Source organism: Pelophylax lessonae (genome assembly GCF_965119305.1).
Source record: "Pelophylax lessonae genome assembly, chromosome: 6".
In the NCBI taxonomy this organism is placed as follows: domain Eukaryota; kingdom Metazoa; phylum Chordata; class Amphibia; order Anura; family Ranidae; genus Pelophylax; species Pelophylax lessonae.
This window is the reverse complement of record NC_138773.1, coordinates 125,951,868-125,971,554: the sequence shown is the minus strand read 5'-3', so window position 1 is coordinate 125,971,554 and position 19,687 is coordinate 125,951,868. Positions and strand designations below refer to the sequence as shown.

At 45.9% G+C, this 19,687-nt stretch overlaps 1 protein-coding gene across 1 annotated transcript in view; it reads right to left on the bottom strand.

Annotated features, from left to right (window-relative positions):
• CEP20 (centrosomal protein 20) overlaps positions 1 to 19,687 on the bottom strand; it is a 52,883-nt gene that overhangs the window by 8,045 nt on the left and 25,151 nt on the right. The window lies entirely within an intron of this gene.

The window sequence follows — 19,687 nt, the reverse complement described above, 5'->3', positions numbered from 1 at the left end:
CCCCCCCCCCCAAATGACCCCATTTTGCAAAGTAGACACTCCAATCTATTTGCTGAGAGGCATGGTGAGTATTTTGCAGCTCTCATTTTTTTGGAAAATGAAGAAAAAACAGGAAAATGCATTTTTTTTCCTCTTTTTTTCAATTTCCAAAACTTTGTGACAAAAAGTGAGATCTGCAAAACACTCAACATGCCTCTCTGCAAATAGCTTAGGGTGTCTACTTTCCGAAAAGGGGTTATTTGGGGGGGGGGGGGGGGGGTTGTGCTGTCTTAGCATTTCATGGCCTCCGAAACTGTGATAGGTAGTCTGGAGTGAAATCAACAATTTACGCCCTTGGAAAGCCTGAAAGAGGGGATTGGTTTTCGGGGTCCTGTACTCAGCTAGACTGCAAAAAAGTCTCACACATGGGGTATCCCTGTACTCAGGAGAAGCAGCAGAATGTATTTTGGGGTGTAATTTCACATATACCCATGGCATGTGTGAGCAATATATAATTTACTGATAACTTTGTGTATATATATATATATATATATATATGTGTGTATATTGTGTAATATATATATATATTTCCCGGAACTTGTGGCAAAATATAAAATATTCCATGGACTCATCATGCCTCTCAGCAAATAGCTTGGGGTGTCTACTTTCCAAAATGGGGTCATTTGGGGGGGTTTTGTGCTATCTTGGAATTTTAGGGCCTCCGAAACTGTGACAGTTAGTGCAGAGGTGACATGCACAATTTACGCCATTAGAAAACCTGAGAGTGTTGATTGTTTTTCGCGGTCCTGTACACAGCTAGGCTCCCAAAAAGTCTCACACATGGGGCATCACCATACTCAGGAGAAGCGGCAGAATGTATTTTGGGGTGTCATTCCACATATACCCATGTCATGTGTGAGAAATGTATCTTTTAGTGACAACGTTGTGTAAAAAAAAAAAAAAAAATTGTAATTTTCCCAAAACTTGTGGCAAAATATGAAATATTCCATGGACTCACCATGCCTCTCAACAAACAGCTTAGGGTGTCTACTTTCCAAAATGGGGTCATTTGGGGGGGTTTTGTGGTATCTTGACATTTCAGGGCCTCCTAAACCGTTATAGGTAGTGAGAACATGCAATGAAAAATGTACGCCTTTGAAATTCTGATGGTGGTGATTTGTTTTCGGGCTCCCGTACATTGCTAGGCTCCCAAAAAGTCTCACATATGTGGTATCCCTGTACTCAGGAGAAGCAGCAGAATATATTTTGGGGTGCAATTACACATATACCCATGGCATGTGTGAGCAATATATCATTTCAATGACAACTTTGTGTAAAAAAAAAAAAAAAAAAAAAAAAACATTTTTTTTTTTAGTCATTTTTTAAACACCTGTGACAAAAAAATGAAATATTCAATGAGCTCAACATGCCTCTCAGAACATTCCTTAGGATGTCTACTTTCCAAAAAGTGGTCGTTTGGGGGGTTTTGTACTGCTCTGCTATTTTAGCACTTCATGAAATAAGATAGGCAGTCAGAAATTAAAGCTGCGTAAATTTCAGTATTTACACCATAGTTTGTAGACGCTATAACTTTTGCGCAAACCAATAAAAACACGCTCATTGGATTTTTTTTTTGTCAAAGACATGTAGCTAAATATATTTTGGCCAAAAAAAAAAAAATGACATAAATTGAGTATACTGGGTATTTTTTAAAAGACAAAGTTGAAAATGTAATTTTTTCGCCAAATTTTCACTATTTTTTTATTAATATCGCAAAAAATAAAAAGCGCAGAGGTGATCAAATACCACCAAAAGAAAGCACTGTTTGTGGGAAAAAAAGGACGTATATTTCATTTGGGTACAGCATTGCATGACCGTGCAATTGACATTTAAAGTCACGAAGTGCCGAGTTGAAAAAAGGGGTCTGGTCAGGAAGGGGGTAAAATCTTCCGGGGCTTAAGTAGTTAAAGTCACGCAATGCCAAATTACAAAAAATGGCCTTGTCATTAAGGTGGTAAATTCTTCCAGCCCAGAAGTGGTTAACAGGGTGACAGTAAAATCACTTAACATTGTTGTCACTCTGAACAGGAGAGTCTAGGGAAAATTTGTTTTAACCTCTTTACTACCATCAGTGTATGTCATACGGTAGTGGCAACAAAAGGGGGGGGGGGGGGAATTTCCACACTCCCGGCTGCTCAATAAAGAGAAACTGTCACAAAAAGTGTATATATCACAGGGGGGACTAAATAAAAAGGGGTTGATTTACTAAAATTGGACAGTGCAAAATCTGGAGCAGCTATGCATAGAAACCAATCAGTTTCCAGGTTTTTTTTGTCAAATCCTAAATTGAGCAAGCAGATTGGCTTCCATGCACAGCTGCACCAGATTATGCACTCTCCAGTTTTAGTAAATGAACCCAATAGTGTTAGTGAAAAAAAAGTGTCAAAAAACTCCATCAAAACAAAATTTAAGTCTATCCTGCGCCTATGAACATAAACACACCCGCCGGGGCGCCTATGTATGGAAATGTCCATGAGCTACATATTACATATTGACACATACAGCTGTTGATGTAACTCTAGGGTCAATATTCACAGTTAATGCTAAACGCAATGACCTATAAAGGCTTTTAAAGCATCACCTATAGAAAATCCTCTTGTAGGCATCACTATACCCCAAATGTTTCTGAATCCTGTGTCCCTCAAAAAATTAGAAAGAAAGAAAAATTGTGCTTCTTTCACACCTATCCAACTGCAGCATTAAACCTAGACCCAACCTTTGGGATTAATAAAGTATTCTGTAAAAGTAGACAGATCGGTGATCCCACTGATCAAAATTTTGTTTGGAATGGCACAAGGAAAGGACATTTTTTGGGAAAAAATACACTTTAATGAATTAAAAGAATTTTGTATAAGGTGAAAGATGTTATAGTGAGAATTGTGAGAGAATCATGATCTTTAATTTAAGCAAATAAAAATTGTGATTCCCATTTTATCCCGAATTGTGCAGCTCTATTCCCGTGATTATGTTAATCATGGACCTGAAAAAAGTATGCAGATTAGCAGTTCTGACCTTTCTATGATTTCACCTAATGCATGATATAAAAGCAAAAGAGCAAGCTCGACAGGCTAAGTGTTTTCATTCTGGGAAGGTGGTCAGCAATGGCAGAACCAGTGTTGGGGTAGTTACTCAAAAAATGTAACTAGTTACTAGTTACTTCTGTAAATTGTAATGAGATTACTTTACTAGTTACTGCAATTGAAAAGTAACTTCACTACTTATTACTTTACTTTCCTCTTTCTTAATTGACCGTGTAGAACAGGGGCGGGGAACCTTTTTTCTGCCAAGGGCCATTTGGGTATTTATAAAATCATTCGGGGGCCGTACAAAATTATCAACTTAAAAATGTGCCTGTTATATTTGGTCAAACATTTAATTAACTCACCCCTAATGTGATGGCTGCAACTGCTTCTCTTTGGTGAGGTGTGTGATGTTAGCTGGTATTGATAATGTTACTACTCGGAACTGGTTTTCCAGGTTTGGGTCGGTCAGTCTGGAGCGCAGTCGACTTTGTGGTGGTAAGTTTTGAAAAGAACTGCTGGCAGGTAATGCTGGTGGGTACAGCTGGCTGGTACTGCTGGTGGGTACAGCTGGCTGGTACTGCTGGTGGGTACAGCTGGCTGGTTCTGCTGGTGGGTACAGCTGGCTGGTACTGCTGGTGGGTACAGCTGGCTGGTACTGCTGGTGGGTACTGCTTGTTCAGGCTGGTACTGCTGGCTTGTACTGTGCTGTAGGCACTGCTGGCTGGTACTGCTGTGCTTACTGCTGGCTCAGGCTGGTACTGCTGTAGGTATTGCTGATTCAGGCTGGTACTGTGCTGTAGGTACTGCTGGCTGGTACTGCCTTGGGTACTGCTGGCTCAGGCTGGTACTGCTGGCTGGTACTGTGCTGTGGGTACTGCTGGCTGGTACTGCTGGCTCAGGCTGGTACTGCTGGCTGGTATTGCTGTGGGTACTGCTGACTCTGGCTGGTACTGCTGTGAGTACTACTAGCTCTGGCTGGTACTGCTGGTTCTGCTGTGGGTACTGCTAAATCTGGCTGGTACTGATGGTTCTGGCTGGTACTGCTGGCTCTGGTTGGTACTGCTGGCTCTGGCTGGTACTGCTGGCTCTGGCTGGTACTGCTGTGAGTACTGCTGGATCTGGCTGGTACTGTTGTGTGTGCTGCTGGCGGGAAATGCCGGCTAGCAGCAGTGCTACGCTGGAGGAAGAGGCGATGTTTCCTGTATTGGTCACAGGCGGAGTGCATTTGATATCCCTCCGCCTGTGACTCACTCAGACTGTCACAACGGAGCCGGAACTATACAGGAAGCATTGGCTCCATTCTGACAGATCAGCTGAGAGATACAGACTCAGCTGCATGGGGGGCCGGACCAAATGACTTCGAGGGCCGCATACGGCCCCCGGGACATAGGTTCCCCACCCCTGGTGTAGAAGAAGATACATGACACTCTTTCTGCATAGAGTTTATTGTATAAACACAGGCTTTGGGAAACATGAGAACAAAACCTGAAAAAACTGAATAAAACATAAAGTGCAACAAAAAGTCATAAACTTCATCCCTCTCTATTCTTCAAAATAACAATTGTATCGCACGGCTTGGGTAACGCAGAAAAGCGAGTTCCTATAGCCTAGTAAAGTAGTGTAGTTACTTCCTATAGCCTAGTAAAGTAGTGTAGTTACCAATATTAGTATTGTAACTAGTTACTTAGTTACCAAAAAAAGTAATGTAGTTACTGTAATCAGTTACTTTGTAACTAGTTACCCCCAACACTGGGCAGAACTATATATGTTCCTCGCCAAAGGAAGCTGGAGATGGCATACCTTGATAGCCTAGGGCTATGGAAATTTCGTTTACATCACAATAGAGGTACTCATTTATATTTATTCCTTGCTGCAGAGGCTAGGGGAAATCATGCGTTTCTACTCATCTCTAAAAAGGTGTCACTTGCATTTTCCCTCTCCACTGGTACAACAATGCCCTATAGGTATAAATGGAAATATAACCCATGATGAAATGGATTCTCTTTGCACATCGCTGCTGAAGTAGTAGTAGTAGTAGTAGTAGTAGCGCTGAAGAAATAGCTGCCCAAGGTTTTGCAGTTTTTGAACAATCAGGTCTTTTGGGAATGTCCTACCTCAGACCAACTAGTTTTGAATTTCTGTTCTATGAAAAGCCAGGACATTTGAGATAACTTTATACGTGCTGTAAACTCAGTATAATAACATTACCAACGTTTACTATATATTAAAGCAAAGAATGCCTAGTTAAATAAAACAGATAACTAGCTATGGCACATTCCTTTTTACCTGTCTCTAGGACTGTAGCCTAAATAAAGATCTATATGCGGCATTAAGAAAGTTATCCATGACAGGACAAAAATGTTTAGAATTTTCATGTCCTATGCTCAAGACAAATTATGATACTTAGATAAGAATCAGAGAAAATATGTGGGTAGGAGAAAAAGTTAAAAGTGTGCTAAAGGCTGTTTCGCTTTCAAATGACAAATATGTAGCTCCCCCTATTGGCAACTACACAATATTTTAGTCCTTTCTACATGTTTAGGTCTCCAAAATGTCAGAAATATAAAATAACTTGGTACAAGCATTTGATAAAGGCAGTGTCCTGTAATTCTTCCTACTACTGACAGAATAAAACGTGGCAGATTAGTCCTTGTCTCAATGAGATTTTTCTCTATCTGGCCTGTTGGGCTACAATCCTCCCCAACTGTCCTAGGGGAATGACATCCTCCTATTATTTACAGCCAAGGAAGATGCCATCTTAGCCCACTGTTTAATATGCACTTGCCATGGTGCTGCACATGTGATCAGTTATGACACCATCCATTTGATGGTTTGACAGTTTGGTTGAGAGTACAAACATTAGTGATAGTTATCATTCACAGCGTGTGTTGAATGTACCAGTAAATCAACAAGGGAGCCGTGTGACTGGCCCCAAACATATTCTACAGCAGGACAACAACTCCAAATATACAGCCAATGTCATTAAGAAATATCTTCAGTGTAAAGAAGAACAAGGAGTCTCAGTCTGGGATTACATGAAGAAGGCAGAAGGATCTGAGGCAGTCTACATCCACAGAAGATCTGTGGTTAGTTCTCCATTTATGTTTGGAACAACCTACCATCCATGTTCCTTCAAAAAACGTGTGCAAATGTACTTGGAAGAATTGATGCTAGTTGGAAGCCAAAGGATAGTCACACCAAGTATTGATTTGATTTGGATTTTTCCTGTTCACTCACTTTAATTTTGTAAATTGATAAAAATAAACAATTTAAATATATATTTTTGAAAAAGTTCTTACTTTAAAGCATTTCTTCACAACTGCCTAGTACTATACATCTCAAAATAATTTAAAATGGGAGATATACATATATACATACACACAGTCAGGTCCATAAATATTGGGACATCGACACAATTCTATCTTTTTGGCTCTATACACCACCACAATGGATTTAAAATGAAACAAACAAGGTGTGCTTTAACTGCAGACTTTCAGCTTTAATCTGAGGGTATTTACATCCAAATCAGGTGAAAGGTGTAGGCATTACAATAGTTTGTATATGTGCCTCCCACTTTTTAAGGGACCAAAAGTAATGGGACAATTGGCTGCTCAGCTGTTCCATGGCCAGGTGTGTGTTATTCCCTCATTATCCCATTTACAAGGAGCAGATAAAAGGTCCAGAGCTAAATTTCAAGTGTGCTATTTGCATTTGGAATCTGTTGCTGTCAACTCTCAATATGAGATCCAAAGAGCTGTCACTGTCAGTGAAGGAAGCCATCATTAGGCTGAAAAAACAAAACAAACCCATCAGAGAGATAGCAAAAACATTAGATGTGGCCAAATCAACTGTTCGGAACATCCTTAAAAAGAAAGAAGGCACCGGAGAGCTCAGCAACACCAAAAGACCCGGAAGACCACGGAAAACAACTGTGGTGGATGACCGAAGAATTCTTTCCCTGGTGAAGAAAACACCCTTCACAACAGTTGGCCAGATCAAGAACACTCTCCAGGAGGTAGGTGTATGAGTGTCAAAGTCAACAATCAAGATGTAAACCATTGGTGAGCCACAAAAACAGGAAGGCCAGATTAGAGTTTGCCAAACAACATCTAAAAAAGTCTTCACAGTTATGGAACAACATCCTATGGACAGATGAGACCAAGATCAACTTGTACCAGAGTGATGGGAAGAGAAGAGTATGGAGAAGGAAAGGAACTGCTCATGATCCAAAGCATACCACCTCATCAGTGAAGCATGATGATGGTAGTGTCATGGCATGGGCATGTATGGCTGCCAATGGAACTGGTTCTCTTCTATTTATTAATGATGTAACTGCGGACAAAAGCAGCAGGATGAATTCTGAAGTGTTTCGGGCAAAATTATCTGCTCATATTCAGCCAAATGCTTCAGAACTCATTGGACGGCGCCTCACAGTGCAGATGGACAATGACCCAAAGCATACTGCGAAAGCAACCAAAGAGTTTTTTAAGGGAAAGAAGTGGAATGTTATGCAATGGCCAAGTCAATCACCTGACCTGAATCTGATTGAGCATGCATTTCACTTGCTGAAGACAAAACTGAAGGGAAAATGATCCAAGAACAAGCAGGAACTGAAGACAGTTACAGTAGACGCCTGGCAGAGCATCACCAGGGATGAAACCCAGCGTCTGGTGATGTCTATGCATTCCAGACTTCAGGCTGTAATTGACTGCAAAGGATTTGCAACCAAGTATTAAAAAGTGAAAGTTTGATTTATGATTGTTAATCTGTCCCATTACTTTTGGTCCCTTAAAAAGTGGGAGGCACATATACAAACTGTTGTAATTCCTACACCGTTCACCTGATTTGGATGTAAATACCCTCAAATTAAAGCACATCTTGTTTGTTTCATTTCAAATCCATTGTGGTGGTGTATAGAGCCAAAAAGATTAGAATTGTGTCGATGTCCCAGCGGAATGGAAGGAGGAAGTGAACTGGGTTATGGAGGCTGAAAGGAGAGTCCGGACCCTTCAAGGGAAGCAGTCTCGTTTCTCAGATATTTGGACGGGGTGGATGTTTTACTCGGAAGAGATTCCTAATGACTAGTATATTGGGGCGGGACCCTGGGGGAGTGTCTGTCTTTGCATGGGACCCAGGGATTCCCCCTTACAGCACTGCTTCCTCTATGGCCGTGTTTCCTCTAGGCTGCATCATTCTCTTTCTCTCTTTCTACTAGGGCTGGGCGATTTTGCCTAAAAAAAAAATCTTTGATTTTTAACCGGTTGCCGACTGCTCACAGTATATTTACTGCGGCAGTCAGCCCCGGCCAGGCAGAGTGACGTAGATCTACGTCACTCGCCTGTCACTGCTACTAGAGCCAATAGCGGGCGAGCGCGCACCCGCCTCGTTCACAGAGGAGTGCGGGCGTGTCACACTACGATCGCCGGTACAGCGGGAGAAAGACAGAGCGGCTTATGTAAACAAGCCGCCTGTCATTCTCCCCTGTGTAAAAATGAAGATCAGACTATGTAGAACCGTTCTTTGTTTTTACACTAGGAGACCTGTCCCACTACAGTTAGAATCACGCCCCTAGGACACACTTAACCCCTCCCTGTCCAATACAGTTAACCCCTTCCTGCCAGTGTCATTTTTGCAGTAACAGTGCATATATATAGCACTGATTACTGCAGTAATGTCACTGGTACCCCCAAAAGTGTCAAAAATGTCAGTCAAGGGTCCGATCTGTCCGCCGCAATACCGCAAAAAAAAAAAAAAAAAAAAATCGCAGATCGCCGCCATTACTCGTTAAAAAAAGAACACAAAAAATGACAAAAATCTTTCCCTTTGTTAGTAAACGCGATAACTTTTGCGCAAACCAATCAAAATACGCTTTTTGCGATTTTTTTTACCAAACATATGTAGCATAAAACAATTTGGCCGAAAATGAAAAAAAATTTTGATTTTTACATTTTTTTTTGGGGGGAATTTCATATAAAAAAAAGTGAAAATATTGTTATTTTTGCAAAAATTACGCTCTTTTTTTGTTTATAGCGCATGATCAAAAAATCGCACAGGTGATCAAATACCACCAAAAGAAAGCTCTGTTTGTGGGAAAAAACGGACGTGAAATTCGTTTAGGTACAGCGTCGCACGACTGCGCAATTGTCCGTTAAAGTTCACGCAGTAAAAAAAAAAAAAAAAAATCGCAAAAAAAAACCCTGGTCAGGAAGGGGGTAAAATCTTCCGGGGCTTAAGTGGTTAAAGAAAAATTCGAGTTTCGATTCGATTTTTTTTTCAATGCACTTAAAAAATGACTGCAGACATCAGATATAGTGTCAAAAGTGCAACTTTATTGCTATGATTGTCCTCAAGAGTTAAAATGCGTAGAATAGAATAAATTCAAATTAAATAGATTAAAAAAAAAAACAATAGAATAAAATAGAAAGAAAATAACGATCTTCCGAACGTTTTATTAGCAGAAAGTAAAAAAAAATATATATTTTTTTCAAAATTGTTGGTCTTCTTTCTTGTTTACAGCGCAAAAAATAATGGCGCACGACTGCGCAATTGCAAGTTAAAGTAATGCAGAGCTGTATTTAAAAAAAAAAATGGCCTGATCATGAAGGGGAGGAGGGGGGGGTAAATCTTGTGGATGTGAAGTGGGTAATAATATTTGTGGTGCAGTGCCATACATGAAGCAGGACTGATGATAGAATCCAGCAGCCTGGAGTGTCAGGTCACATGGAGCAGGGATAACCCGGCATGCCTTAGGGGCAGCAATGGGCTCCTGACCCCACATGCACCATGTGCCCGCCTGCTTCACAGTGAGCTCAGGCCACAATGGGCCAGCCTCCTCCAATCTACACCTCTCCAGCGCTTGCTCTCATTACCATACCCCCCACCGGTTGGCATAAAGTCATCCGAGCCATTGTAAACATAGACCCGTCTACAGAGGTCTCCGGCAGACTACAACTCCCAGAAGCCCCGACGGCCAACCTCTACAAAATGCCAAACCCAGCCTCATGCATATGCAAATGCGCAGAGCGTTCGCCAGCCAATGGCGCGGCGGGCTGTCACGTGGTGCGCAGGCAAGCGCCGCTCATGAATATGCAAAGACGTTGGGCCAATGGCAGTGCAGCGCAGTCACATGGTGCGCTCGGTGAGGTGAGGGAAGAGAAGTTATCTATCAGTGAACACGGTAAAGAGACTCAGAGCTCAAGTGAGCAGTTGAAGGGGCGGCTAGTGTGTGTGTACTGTCTATGGTAACGCGGGGCGGGGGCTGGCTCATATCGCGCTATAGAAAAAACTATAGTAGCAAAAAACTCGAGTTTGAAAAAAAATAATCGTTTTACACTAAAAAAATCGATTTATCGATATTAGCCCTACTTTCTACTACTCTTTTTTTCGGCCCCTCTGAGGCCTGGGTTTGTTTACTTTTTGTTTGTTTGGTTTCTATGTCCAAGTACTATGTTCGCTGTTGTAGCTGTTTCAACATGCAGGACCTGTGGCGACTATGCATGATGATTACGGTTACTGGAGGCCTTGGTCATGAGGGGCCCCTCCGGAGCCGGCCCTTGCCAATGGGACAGGGGTTGGTTGAGGTTCGCCTCCGTTTGGCCAATTGACGCACTCTACATTATGTTGAACATGTCTTCTATGCCGATGTCTTCCAGCTATTGTCTGCTTTTTACTGATTGTTATGTATCCATGCAAGCTGTACTATCTTGTTTATTACTATGTTTTGCATTGCATCTTGTCTTGTTGTGTTTGTATCTTGCAAATTGTGAAAAATAAAGATTAAAAAAAGGAATTGTGTCGATGTCCCTATATGTATGGACCTGACTGTATATCTACACACACACTCTATAGACTATACACTTTATGATACTCATATACTTTAAGGGAGCTTAGACAGTTGCCTGCTGACTGTGATGCATTTCAGAATTTCAGAACAGCATTTACAAGATAAGATTAACCACTTCCCCTGGTTGGACGTCATATGACGCCATGGGGTTTAGGGGGGATATCTGAATGATGCCTGCAGGCATCATTCAGATATTTTTTATCCTCAGGCGATTCCTTACACCATAAGAACAATCATAGCGGCTGAACAGCCACTTGATTATTCTAACAGGCGACGAGAGGGGATATATCCCCCCCCCTCCCGTGGGGATATCCCCCCCCCCCACCACCTTCCTGTGCTTCTACCGGCTCGACTCCTATGATCAGCGAGCTGGAGAAGGTATCGCCCGCTGGGCGGAAGTGTACCATAGACACTGCGAGGACCAGATGGTCCCGGCAGTCTCTATGACTCTCGGAGGCCCGGGCACGACGTGACATCACGCCCAGCCTGGCAGTTTCAATACTGCCGAGATCTCAGCATTCAGCTGAGATCGTTTTTTTTTTTTTTTTTTTTCAGGCTTTCTAGCCTGTAGGCGAGATCTGAGGTCTTATTGACCCCAGTTCTCCCTATAAAGAGGACCTGTCATTCACTAATCCTGTTATAAGGGAAATTAAAGAGAAAGTGTAAAAAATAAAAAAAAAAATAAAAAATTTAAAAGTGCCCCCATCCATTTAGCTCGCACGCAGAAGCGAACGCATGCGTACGTCGCAGCCACATATGTAAACAACGTTCAATCAATACATGTGAGGTGTCTCTGCGAACGTTAGAGCGAGAGCAACAATTCTAGCCCAAGACCTCCACTGTAACTCTAAACTGGTAACCTGTAAAAAATGTTAAAATGTCACCTATAGAAATTTTTAAGTACCCAAGTTTGGCGTCATTCAACGAGTGTGCGCAATTTTCAAGTGTGACATGTTAGGTATCTATTTACTCGGCAGAACATCATCTTTCACATTATACAAAAAAATTAGGCTAACTTTAGTGTTTAATTTTTTTTTTAAATCACAAAACATTTTTTTCCCCCAAAAAAACACGTGTGTCATAAAAACTTGCAGTGACCACCATTTTATTCCCTAGGGTCTCTGCTAAAAAAAATATATAATGTCTGGGGGTTCCGAGTAATTTTCTAGCTAAAAAAATTATGATTTTTACATGTAGGAGCGGAGTGCCAGAAATTGCCCGGTATTGAAGTCTAGCATTAGGATGTTCCACATCTTATACTGCTTGTAACAAGGAGATTAAATTAAAAATTAGCTCCACCCAAAAGGGGAAGCTTCGCTTGTTCGCACCCTCCACTGCCGGCAGGACCATTCAGAAAGCGCAGCACAATTCGCCCATACGCAGTAGGAAAACGTCTGTGAAGCCTTGAAGGCTTCACTGCCGCTTTCCCTTACTTGCAATGCTGGCGCCTGCACCTGAAGCCGATGGACAAATCAGCTTGAGGTGCCAACATCACGGGATCCTTAGACAAGTGAGTGTCCTCATATTAAAGAATACTAAAATCTCTGCATCTACAGCCATCCACGATCTAACACAAACCTATCTAACCCTGTAAAGAAGAAATCAGTATACATACCTTTTTTTAAGGCGATCCGACCCGATCCCACACTGAGCTGTCAGCTTCGGCCTCGCTGTGGAGGCGGGTGCACAGGACACAGCTGACAACAGAAGCCCCATAGTAAGTCTATGGGTGACGTAACTACCCATTAATTTCACAGCCGTTGTTGGCTGTGTCCTCTGCAGAGCTTGCGCCGCTGGAGACCAAACTGGATCGGCTTCAAAAAAGGTATGTATACTGATTTCTTCTTTAAAGGGTTAGATAGGTTAGTGATAGATTGTTAATGCCTGTAGATATAGAGATTTTAGTGTTAGGGTGGATTTCTCCTTTAAAGGTCAGGAGCTACAGTATTTGTAGCTGCTGACTTTTGATTTTTTTTCCACAGGCTGGAACTCTGTTTTAAAGCATAAGGCTGGCCATACATGTTCAACTTTTGTTGTACAATTTTCTGTCAGATCTACCACAAACATAATGTGAGGTCAAAGCTAAACAACACATTCACTTGTATCCAGTTGGGCAGGCCTTCGTACTACATACTTGAAGTTAAATTTCAAGAAAATCTGACAGAAAACTGAAAGAAAATTGTATCATGTATGGCCAGCCTAAGTCCAGGCAAAACCTAACGCTAAACCTGCGCTGTGCCAAATTCTAAACCTAATCTATCTAACCCTGTAAAGCAAAAATCACTGTACCTATTCTGCAGCCGATCCGGTCTGGTCCCACACTGAGATATCCCATTAATTTCACAGCAGTTGTCGGTCCTCTCCTGCACAGAGATTTTTGTTGCTGGAGACTGGATCGGGTGCAGCAAAGGTAAGTACAACGATTTTTGCTTTACAGGGTTAGATAGATTAGGTTTAGAATGTGGCACAGAGCAGGTTTATCCTTTAATGCTGCAAGCAACTATAACAAATGGATCCCTGGTGTATGATCTTTCTTGTGTCTCCTTAAAAGTCAAACGGTATTTTAGCTTAATGCATTCTATGAATTAAGATAAAAAAAATCTTCTGTGCACAGCAGCCCCCCTTAGCCCCCCTTAGCCCCCCTAATACTTACCAGAGTCCATCTCAATACACTAATGTTGCCGGAATGTCTCGGCTGCCCAAGACTCTCCATCATTGGCTGAAACGGCAGCACAGCGCCACTGGCTCCTGCTGCTGTCAATCAAATTTAGCAAGCCAATGAGGAGAGAGAGGGGCGGGGCTGGGCCGCGGCTCTGTATCTGAATGGACACACGGAGCTGTGACTTGGCATGGGTGCCTCAATAGCAAGCCCTTTGCTCTGGGGGCACTCAACAGGAGGGAGTGGCCAGGAGAACAGAAGAGGGACCCGAGAAGAGGAGGATCTGGTCTGCTCTGTGCGAAACCACTGCACAGAGCAGGCAAGTATAACATATTTGGTATTTTTTACAAAAAAAAAAAAAAAACGGAATTTTTGTAAAATCTTACCGTAAAATTTCTTTCTCTGAGTCCTCCAACAGTCGCCGCCCCCTTCCAAGTCCTCACCAATGGGTATTGACCTTTGCTCCGTAGGAGTAGCTAGGCAACAAGAATTGTTAATACAAAAGCTTTTAGCATAGACACACCCCTAGGGGCTGTCCCCTCAGTCAATACCTCCCTGCACCAGCATTCCCAACTCAGTTTGGTAGCATAGCAGTAAGAGTACACAAAAACCCCAAAAGAGGGGCGGGGGCGGCGACTGTCGGAGGACTCAGAGAAAGGAATTTTACGGTAAGATTTTACAAAAATTCAGTTTTCTCTTACGTCCTCCGACAGTCGCTGCCCCCTTCCAAGTCCTCACCAATGGGACGTCCCAAAGCAGTGTAGACATGAGGGGTGGGAGACGCAACTGTAGAAAGGCAACGCAGTACCCACATCAGAGAAAGGAACCTTACCACAGTAAGAGAACCAACTGGGCAACAGGAAAACGTGCTCAACAGGAGCAACAACCCAGGAAACAAGTAACCCAGGGGCAAAACACCCCAATAACCAAGGGCCCACAAAAAACAAGGACCTAAGAAACTGCCACACTGAGAACTTTACGGCCAAAAGGAGGCATCAGCCGATGCCTGAACATCCACCTTATAGAATTTTGAGAAGGTGCGAACGGACGACCAAGTCGCCGCCTTACACACCTGGGCCACAGAAGCCTGATGACGGTAGGCCCAAGACGTACTCAAAGATCTGGTAGAGTGCGCTTTCACAGGGAAGGGGGGAACCTTCCCCTTCAAGGCATAGGCTTGCTCAATGAACAGTCTGATCCATCTGGCGATGGTCGCAGCCGACGCCGCCATGCCCTTCCGAGGTCCCTCAGGAAGGACAAAGAGGGAATCCGACTTGCGAAAAGATTTAGTGGACGACAGGTCCTGATCGCCCGGACAACATCCAAGGAATGCAAGGCAACCTCCTTCGGATGCTTAGGCTTCGCGCAGAGCGAAGGCAAGACAATGTCTTCATTTAGGTGAAATTCCGAGATCCTTTTCGGAAGAAAAGATGGGTTAGGTCGCAGGACCACCTTATTCTTGTGGATCACCAGGTAGGGAGAGTTGCAGGACAAAGCCGCCAGCTCCGACACCCTGCGAGCCGAAGTGATCGCCACCAAAAAGGCAACCTTCTTGGACAACAGAGACAATGAGATCTCCCTGATCTTTTCAAAGGGAGCCTGTTTTAACACGGACAGAACTAAGTTCAAGTCCCATGGAGGCAAAGGCTCCCTCCTAGGAGGGGCCAAATGTCGCACCCCCTGAACAAAGGTGCTAACCAATGAATTAGACATCACAGGGCGTTGAAAGAGAACGGCCAGCGCAGAAATCTGACCCTTAATCGTGGCCAATGCCAAACGCTGGTCCACTCCCGTTTGAAGGAAAGCCAACACTCTCGACACCGAGTATGAGCGAGGGGAATACCCCCTGGACTCACACCAAGCAAAATACGCTTTCCAAGTACGGTAGTAAATTTTTCCTGAAGAGGCTTTTATAGCCTTGATCAAAGTGGGAATGACCTCAGGGGAGAGACCCCTATCCTTCAGGACCTGGCTTTCAACAGCCAGGCCGTTAAAGCCAGCGACTGTAAAGCAGGATGGAATATCGGCCCTTGAGACAGGAGGTCTTCTCGAAGCGGAAGACGCCACGGAGAGTCGACTGCCAGATTTACGAGGTCTGCGTACCAAGACCGGCGAGGCCAGTCCGGTGCCACAAGAATCACTGTGTGCGGTTCCGAGGCTAACCTGCGAAGAAACCTGGACAGTAGTTGAATCGGTGGAAAGGCATACATCAGACGATACTGATGCCAGGGCGCCACTAACGCGTCTGAGGCGTCTGCCCAAGGATCGCGCGTCCTTGCCACGAACCTTTCCACCTTGTTGTTCAGACGAGACGCGAACAGGTCCACATCCGGGGAACCCCACTTCGCGCACAACATCTGGAAGACATCCGGGTGAAGGGACCATTCTCCCTGGTCCAGGGTCTGGCGACTCAGATAATCTGCCTGCCAGTTCTCCACCCCCGGAATGTGAACTGCCGTTATCGCCGGGACGTGCGTCTCGGCCCAAGACAGAATTTCGGCTACTCCCCGAGCTGCTCGGGCACTCGTGGTGCCCCCTTGGTGGTTGATGTAGGCCACTGCGGTGGCATTGTCCGTTTGAACCCGAACTGGACGGCCCCGAAGCCGGTCCATCCATCTCAGAAGGCAAAGCTTTATCGCCCTCAATTCCAGAATGTTGATCGGAAGGGAGGACTCCTCCCCCGACCAAGTTCCCTGGGCGGACAGAACGCCCAGAACACCACCCCAGCCCGACAGACTGGCATCCGTGGTGAGCACCGTCCACGATAATGGACGAAAAGACTTGCCCCCCGACACCGCCGGGGACTGGAGCCACCACAGAAGATCCCTTCTGGTGCTGTGGCTCAACGAGATCCGCAGATCCAGGGGTTGCGGCCGCCCGTCCCACTCGGCAAGAATCTCCGCTTGGAGACCCCGCGTGTGAAACTGGGCAAAGGGGATCGCCTCGAAAGCCAAGACCATCAAACCTAGACATCTCATGCATGTCCGGAGAGACGAGTGCCGGTTGTCCCTGAGGGACCTGACCTCGTCCTGAAGAGTCCGAAGCTTGTCTACCGGCAGGTAGACCTTCACTTGGACAGAGTCCAGAATCATTCCCAGGTAGGGAAGACGAACCGAAGGACTCAGAGTCGACTTCGGAATGTTTATAGTCCAACCGAACTCCTGCAGTGCCCGCATCATGGTGGACAGGTCGGTCACCAGGCTCTGACTGGCGCTTGACCTTATCAGGATATCGTCCAGATACCCCAAGACAGCAATGCCCTGTGCTCGCAACAGGGCCAGAACCGGCGCCAGCACTTTGGTAAAAACCCGCGGAGCCGAAGCGAGACCGAAAGGTAACGCCACGAATTGGTAGTGATCCTCCGCAATGGCGAATCGAAAGTACCTCTGGTGACCCTCGAAAATGGGGATGTGTAGGTACGCATCCTTCAGATCGATGGAGGCCATGAATTCCCCCGGACTCAGGGCAGCCACCACTGAGCGCAGGGATTCCATGCGGAACTTGCGAACAAAGCGGTTCAGAGCTTTCAAGTCCAGAATCGGACGCACCTTGCCCTCCTTTCTGGGCACAGTGAACAGATTGGAGTAAAACCCCCGAAATCTGTCCCGATGAGGCACCGGGACCACCACCCCCTGGGCCCGCAGGTCCCGCACTGCCAGGTGCAGATCCTGCAAGCGCTCCGGAGACAGCTGAAGATTTGAGGGAAAAAATCTGCCCGCCGGCCCAGAGAGAAATTCGATCTTGTAACCAGATCGAACGATTTCCTGAACCCATCTGTCCCGAATGTGGGCCAGCCAAGGTTGTAGGAAACCGCGCAGACGTCCCCCCACCCCAGAAACGGGTGAGGGCGCCCCTTCAGGCGGAAGTGGTATGGGAAGTTGAACCGGACTGGCCGGACTTCTGCTTCCCCGCCCACGGCTTCTTCTGGGAGCCTTGGCCTTTGAAGGGCTTGCCCTTGGACTGCGACCGAAAGGCACGAAAGGACCCCTGAGAGGGCCTAGACGAGGAATTCCGTTTACCACGGAATGACTTATGCTTGTGGGACTGGGGCAGGAGAGTACTCTTGCCCCCCGTAACCCCTTTTATCAGGGTATCCAAAGCCTCGCCAAAAAGGCGAGATCCCGCGTAGGGAAAATCCGCCAGTGTCATGCGAGAAGATTGGTCGACCGACCAATTCTTCAGCCAAATCAGACGACGGTTCAGTATCGCCACGCTGGACAGGCGCGCAGCCAAGGGAGCTAAATTCAAATCCGCATCACACAAGTACATGACACCCTGATGGATCTGGTCCACCATAGCCAACGTGGTAGGTGAAGCTGAATCAGCCACTAAGGTGCGCCTGAGCATCTTTGTCCAATCTGCAACAGCCTGTGCCGCCATAATGGAAGCAAAAATAGGCTTCAGCATAGAACCAGCCACCATATAGGCATGACGGGTAAGAGACTCCATTCTCCTGTCCGTAGGGTCCCGGAAAACCGGGGTATCCTCAGAAGGCACCGCAGTAGCCTTGTTCAAAATGGCCACCGCGTGATCCACCTGAGGCGCCACACACCAACGCTCGTCGGTGGAGGGCGCAAACGGATAGAGCAGTTTAAACTTATTTGGCACAGTAAAGGGCTTTTTTAAATTGCGCCACTGTTCATTAACCGTATGGTGAAATTCAGCAGGACAGGGAAAAACCTGCGCTGATTTGCGAGTCCTCTGCGTTCCAAAAGAGGACACCCTAGCAGGAGGAGTAGGCTCATCCTCCAGGTGCAAGGTATCCTTTATAGAAGCAATCAGCTCATTCATGAGTGCAAGCTCTTCAGGCGAGCCAGGGGGAGAAACATCAATCCCCTCGGACCCCAGAAGGTCCAAAGATGAGCGGGACCCCGAGAAGGGTACGCCAGCCACAGCAGCCACATCGCCCTCTGAATCAGAGGAAACAAACACCCTGGCCCTTTTTGCAGATTGTTCAGCCATCAGCATCTGCACCTGAGACACTAAGGAAGCCACTACAGCGGTCAGATCGGTCCCCTCGGGGGGTGCAGCAGCCCCCTGGTCCCCCACCAGGGCGGGGGGAAACTTGCTATCCTGAGAATCCATGCCCCAGCACAGAAAAGTAATAAAGGTACTGGCCCTTTAATACCGCGGCGAGCGCAGCCCACCGCACACTGCCGTATGCACCGACCCCGCAAGGAATGACAGGACAAGAAGGTAAAAACCTGGAGAGAGCACACCAGACTGCTGCCACCGATCGCTGTTCCCAGAGAAAGAGGAAGTGATGCAATGCTGGCTGACCGATATAGCCTATGAAGGCTCCGGCAAAATGGCCGCTCGGCTGGGGGAGAAGGCTACAGTAAAATGGCGCCGACATGTGCTCGGACGAGCACCGCCCACCAAAATGGCGGCGAATGGCGCCAAAACACGGCGCTGCACAGGGACAGGGCCGGTCACAGTATTCAGGCAAAGAAAATGGCGGATCGCCGCACACACACATGTCTGCACACAAAACTGCACCCAGAGCATAATTCACAGCAGAGCAGGATGGCCCCCCCTCGCAGCCCACAGGCAGTGCAGCCACACAGGGATCTGACAGGGAGCCCGCAGTTACACATACATGGGGGGTACTACACAGCCCCAGACTGACACCCACACAGAAGGTCCCCACACAGAAGGTGCTTACCGTACCAGATGGCGTGGGGAGCCGTCTCCAGCGGCAAACCGCTATCAAGGCAGACAGGGAGTGCCGCAGCCAGGACGCTTGTGGACCGCAGCCATGGCGTCCAGTGAGGTAGCCACCTCACAGGCAGCATCCCTGCAGCGAACAGGGATGGGTCGTTCAATGTGCCAGGGTAAAACCTAAGCTGAACGCTCGATGGCAGGCTGGGGATCCATCTGGCTCTCAGCCCTGGGATCCAGGGCGGCCAGTCCGAGACCCAGCTCCGCATGACGATTCTTCATTTGAAGATCCCTAAACTAAGGCTGACAAAATAACAGCTAGTAAAGAAAAGAGAAAAAATACTTGAAATAAAATCAAAGAAAGGGTAGAAGGCTGAGACTGAGCCCCAGCACAGGAAAGCCAGCTACTCCTAAGCTAGGCAAGATCAAACTGAGTTGGGAATGCTGGTGCAGGGAGGTATT